The sequence below is a fragment of the Dipodomys spectabilis genome, unplaced genomic scaffold (assembly GCF_019054845.1).
Source record: "Dipodomys spectabilis isolate Male_0828 unplaced genomic scaffold, ASM1905484v1 ptg000012l, whole genome shotgun sequence".
Classification (NCBI taxonomy): Eukaryota; Metazoa; Chordata; class Mammalia; order Rodentia; family Heteromyidae; genus Dipodomys; species Dipodomys spectabilis.
This window is the reverse complement of record NW_024870689.1, coordinates 3119004-3124647: the sequence shown is the minus strand read 5'-3', so window position 1 is coordinate 3124647 and position 5644 is coordinate 3119004. Positions and strand designations below refer to the sequence as shown.

The 5644-nt window shown below is 37.2% G+C and overlaps 1 pseudogene; it reads right to left on the bottom strand.

Annotated features, from left to right (window-relative positions):
- Nucleotides 1-5242: 5242 nt before the first annotated feature.
- On the bottom strand, nt 5243-5342 carry LOC122095143 (annotated as a pseudogene).
- Nucleotides 5343-5644: the final 302 nt, after the last annotated feature.

Genomic DNA, 5644 nt, shown 5'->3' with positions numbered 1-5644 from the left:
TCTGCGTTTAAAGGCCTTGTAGGATTCTGCTGTAAACCATCTGGACCTGGACTTTTCTTAGGTGAGAGGTCTCTTATTGCTGTTTCTATTTCAATGCTTGATAAGCTCCAGTTAAGATGATTTAACTCATCTTGGTTTAGTATTGGCATGTCAGTATTTGCTAGGAAAAAGTCCATTTCTGCCAAGTTCTCAAACTTATTAGCATAAAGTTTTGCGAATTATTCCGTTATAATATTCTGAATCTTGGTTGTTTCTGTGGTGATGTTTCCATTCTCATCTCTGAGTTTATTGATTTGGGTGTGTTCTCTTCTTTTTGTGATAAGATTTGCTAAGGGTCTGTCAATTTTGTTAATTTTTTCCAAGAACCAACTCTTTGTTTTGTTGATTCTTTCTATAGTTTTTTTGGATTCTAATTCATTTAATTCTGATTTAATTTTAATTAAAATGAATTAATTAAAATAATTATTTCTTTCCATCTATTATATTGGGGTATATCTTGCTGCTCTTTTTCAAGGAGGTTCAGATGTCTCATTAAATTGTTGGTTTCAGATCTCTCCAATTTGTTGATATAGGATCTCAGAGCTATAAACTTGCCTCTGAGTACTGCATTTGCTTGTCCCAGAGGAGCTGGTAATTTGTGTGCTCATTTTTGTTGAATTGCATGAACATTTGAATTTCCTTTCTAATCTCTTCCATGACCCACTGGTGGTTCAGCAGTGTGTTTCTCAGCCTCCATGTGATACCGGACTTTCTTTGGTGGCTTTTGGTGTTGAGTTCTAATTTTATTCCCTTGTGGTCAGAGAGAATGCAAGGTATAACTTCAATGTTTCTCAATTTTGACAAGTTTGCATTGTGGCATAAATGTGGTCTATTTTAGAAAATGTTCCATGTGCTTCTGAGAAAAACTTGTATTGTGATGCTGCTGAGTGAAATATTCCGTAGATGTCTGTTAAATCTACTTGATCTATGCAGTTGTTTACATCTGCGTTTCTCTATTGGGTTTTTTCCGAGTTGATCTATTTAGAGGGGAGAGTGGTGTATTAAAATCCCCAACAATTAATGTCTTTGGATCTCTGTGGGATTTGAGGGAAAGGAATGTTTCTTGGATAAATTTTGGTGCTCCGTTGTTTGGCGAATAGATATTTAAAATTATAATATCCTCCTGAAGGAGAAATCCCTTAATTATTATGTAGCGACCTTCTTTATCTGTTCTCACGAATTTTAATTTGAAGACTATTTTATCTGATATTAGGATTGCAACTCCCGACTGTTTATGGGGGCCGTTTGCTTGGTAGATTTTGTTCCAGCTTTTAACACTTAAAATGTGTTTGTGTTTACTGGCAAGATGTGACTCCTGAAGACATCAGATAGAAGGATCTTGTTTTTAATCCTACTGTACAGTCCATGTCGCTTAATTGGATAATTATGTATGTTAATGTTGAGAGATAGGACTGAGAGGAATTTGGGAGCTCCTGTCATGTTATCTACCTTCTTGGGGGCTACAAAAACTGGGTTCTTCCTATGTTCTTGGATTCTCAGTTTGGGTGCATTTTTATTGGCCTTTATTGTGGTCTTGTTGGTTTTCTATGTGTAGGACGTCTTTAAGAATCTTTTGTAGGGCTGGTTTGGTGGAGATGTATTGTTTCAATTTTTCTTTGCTATGGAAGGTTTTTATTTGGCCTTCAGTTATGAAGGAGAGTTTAGCTGGGTACAGTATTCTTGGTTGATTGCTGTTTGTTTTTAAGGCATGGCATACATCATTCCAGGCTCTTCTTGCTTTGATTGTCTCTGCTGAGAAATCTGAGGTGATTTAAATTGGTTTGCTTTTATAGGTGATTAATCTTTTCTCCTTCAAATGTTTAAGGATCTTTTCCTTGGTCTGAATTCATCCTGTGCGGATTATAATGTGACGGTGGGATGTCCTGTTCCTGTCTGGTCTATTTGGAGTTCTAAAAGCTTCTTGTATCTGAATAGGCATATCTTTTTCCATGTTTGGGAAGTTCTCTGCTAGGATTCTGTTAAACCAATTTCCTAGACGATTTACTTCTTCTGTTTCTAGGTGCTCCTCTACACCCATTATCCTTAGATTAGGCCTTCTGATGCTGTCTTCCAACTGTTGGATAGATCTGTCATATTTCTTGGACTTGACTTGGATGGTTGTATGTTCTTTCTCTATAATATTTAGGCTGTCTTCAATCCCCGAGTTTCGATCTTCTACATGGTCTAACCTGCTGTCAAGAGTTTCCACTTTTTTAAAATTTCTTTTCCTTCTAATTGGACAGCTTTGATGGCTTCAAATGCTTTATTGAAGCTTTGTTTTAGATCTTGTATAAACTTCTTTACTTCTTAATTTGGTGTTCAGTGTTTATTCTCAAGTCAATTAGTTGTTTGGTTATGGTTTGCTTAGATTCCCATTTCTTCTGTTGGGTTCCATTCAGCATTCTCTTTGTGGTCTCCCTTAATTACTTCAGCTGTTTGTTACTGGATTCCATGAATACCTTTAGTGATCATTGTGTATCCTCATCCTACTCTCTCAATTCCTGTATTACTCTTCGCTTATCTTCCTCACGTTCACGCCATTCCTGTAGTTCTCTTTGAGTGTTCTCAACCTGCTCATGCCATTCTGCCTTTCTCTTTGAGTATTCTCAAGCTGTTCACGCAAATCCTGTATCAGTTTTTGAGTAGCTTCCTCACGCTCAGGATATTCCTTTATAAACCTATGGTTTGCCTCCTCTCTCTCCCTATCATGCTCATACACAGTCCTTTGTAGGTTTTCAATCTTTTCCTGTATTGACCTTTTGTTTGCCTCCATTGATCTTTTGTTTGCTTCCTTCTCTCCCTATCATGCTCATACAGATTCCTTTGTATGTTTTCAATCTTTTCATTTATTATGTTTGCCAGCAGTGTTTGTAGAGCTATTTGGGAACTCTCCTCTGGATTATTCATTATCTGTTCTGTCCCCTGGTTATCATGAGTGGGAGTTGAGATACCCGGACTTGACATTTTTCTTTTGTTTTTTCCGGCTTACTCTGCCTATTTGGGATGAAAATAACACCAGTTTTTTGCTTGAACACTATCTTAAGGCAAGCATCAACCAAAGTCTATATTTGCCCAGTCAATAGTCTGCAGATACAATATAGTTCAATAGAACATCTATTCAACGTCAAACAACTATATATTAATGGGCTAAAAACTGCAAATCCGAATTTGGCAAACCAGAAATTATTAGGTTGAGGGAGAGATGTGGGTAAAAAATAGGAATAGAGAGATGTGGGAAGGCACAGGGAGATTTAACTTAACTAAGTCTTAATCTCAAAGCAGGAAATAGGTTGGATAGGATGAAAGTAGAGAGAGAAAAAAGAAAAGAGAAAGGGGGAAAAAGAGACCAGAAAAAATAGAAAAGTAAAAATTAAAAATATTATGCAGAATCGAAAACGAAATATTCAGAGAAGAACGTGCATATAATGCAGAAGGGGAGGGATATAAAGGAGATGTGAAAAACTTAAAAATAAAAATACTTAAAATATTACATAGGTATAAATAGGTAGTAATGCTATTAAGGAATTTAAGTCTAAGAGGTTTTGAACTGAGTAATAAATTTGTGGATTAAGTGTGTACACATGGAGGATAAGGTCTAATAATCGACTATGTGTATATCTGAGAATGTGCAGAAAAACAATTAAGTCACATAAAAAAGAACAAAAGAGAAGTAAAGGTGAAAAGAATAAGAAAGAAAGAATAAAGATCAGAAGTTCAATAGAGCAAAATAAAAAACAAAAAAAAATTTAAGAAAAAAAGAAGAATAACGCACACACACATATACCACTGAAATAAAAATTATAAGAGGGGAAAATAGTTACTAGGAAACTTTTTTTTCAAAAAAGGTAAAAATTAAAAGAAAAACGTTTTAGAAAAAAATTTTTTTAATAAAATGTACAAAAAAAATAGTTCTTTAATTTTTTTGGGAGTGGTGGGAAAAATCCTGTATCTCCCTTGTGTCTGTAACCAGCCTCTTGTTGGAGTCTCTGGTCTGCTTGTGGTGTTTGATTTTCCTATGGCTTGGTTGGTTTCTTAAGTCAGTTTGTTTGAACAGGCAGAAAAATGTTCTACTTTACCCATGATTTTGTGACCCTCCGCTCAGGTTAGTTCAATGGGAGGGAGATCTGCTTTGATTAACACAAAAGAGGGAGATGGCTTTTTCCTCAAGTTTGGAGATGCTGTGATGAGGCTAGGTTCTGGGTAGAGTTGAGGCCTTTCAGCAAACAGTAGCTTTTCCCAGGAGGTAGCTTGTGAGAAACTCAGAGAGCCCAGCCTGGCGCCACTCTCCAGGTTTATGTTTACTGAATTTCAATTGATTGTCAAGGCTGCTAAAGGGAGGGGCAGACTCTGGCTCTGATTACCCAGTGAAGAAAGCCACTCTTGGGGCTTGCACCTGAGCTGGGTGATTTTTCCCTGGGTGGAGCTCTCTGGCAGGTCAGTTTAGGTTCTTGTGACCTGCTAAATGACTCTAGTTTTCTTCCAAGGCCTTAGTTGGAGCTTGCAGCTCCATCGAGCTTTGTCAGTACCCAAGATGGAGATGTCCGGTAGTTGGGCGGGAGGGGTGGCCTTCTCTCCTCTGCTCTCTGAGAAGGAGTGAGGACATTTGGCTTCTACTCCCGCCGAGTCTTGGTTCCTGGGTGGTCTCTGGTCTGCGAACTGCAAGATGAAGATGTCTGCTCCTTGTCAGTTCTTGCTGGTGTTGAGTAGAATCTGCTTGTCCACCGTGTCTGGCTCCTTTGTCCTGCATTCTCTGTGTTACAGGATGGCGGCTATGGCCAACGCTGCTACCGAGGCTGCTGGCAAGTGCTCAGATCTGTCTCCTTGCCTGGATTTTCCCTCTCTGTCCTAACTCTGTGTATAGTGATGGCACACTTGGTGTGATTCTCTGGCTTAGGACTGTTCACTGGAACTCTAAAACTGCTTTCTATGCGAGAGCTTGTTTAGCCTACAGCTTCTCCTCCACCATCTTCCGGGAATCCCCTATGACCATGGTTTAAATTTTATTTCTTTGGGATAAAATGACAATGTTATCTAATTTCAAGTTTTATAAAGTTTATGCTATGTAAGGGCCTTTCTAAGGTGAAGATTTAATATACTGATGTCAAACTAACCTTTAATTCTATGAATTACATGTATTGTTACACTTGTATTTTTGTAATCAACTTTTTAATAACTGTTTTTCATTTCTTGCATTTGAAGAATGAAAAATATGGAATACTTCACAAATTTTCATACCATCCTTGTGCAAGTACCATTTTAATCTCTGTATTGTTGTAATTTGGGTAGACCTGCTGCTGAAGCATGTAGTATCCTCTAAATTTAAGTACGTAATGATACAATATTTATACAGGCATATATCCATGGTTGCCTATTTGTAACAAGGAACCCTTATTGTTCCTAAAAATGCTATTGATCTTATTTCTCTAAAATTCTGTGCATAGTGGAAAAAGCTTATATTGTATGGTCGATTGTTCACATTTTCAATTTTAAAAATCACACTCACCAAAATAACATTTGACAAGTAGACGATAGTGACATTACAAATTTTTCAAGTTTAGGGTGCAAATTACAATAGAGTTGATTTATTTATCCAGCACTAATGCCA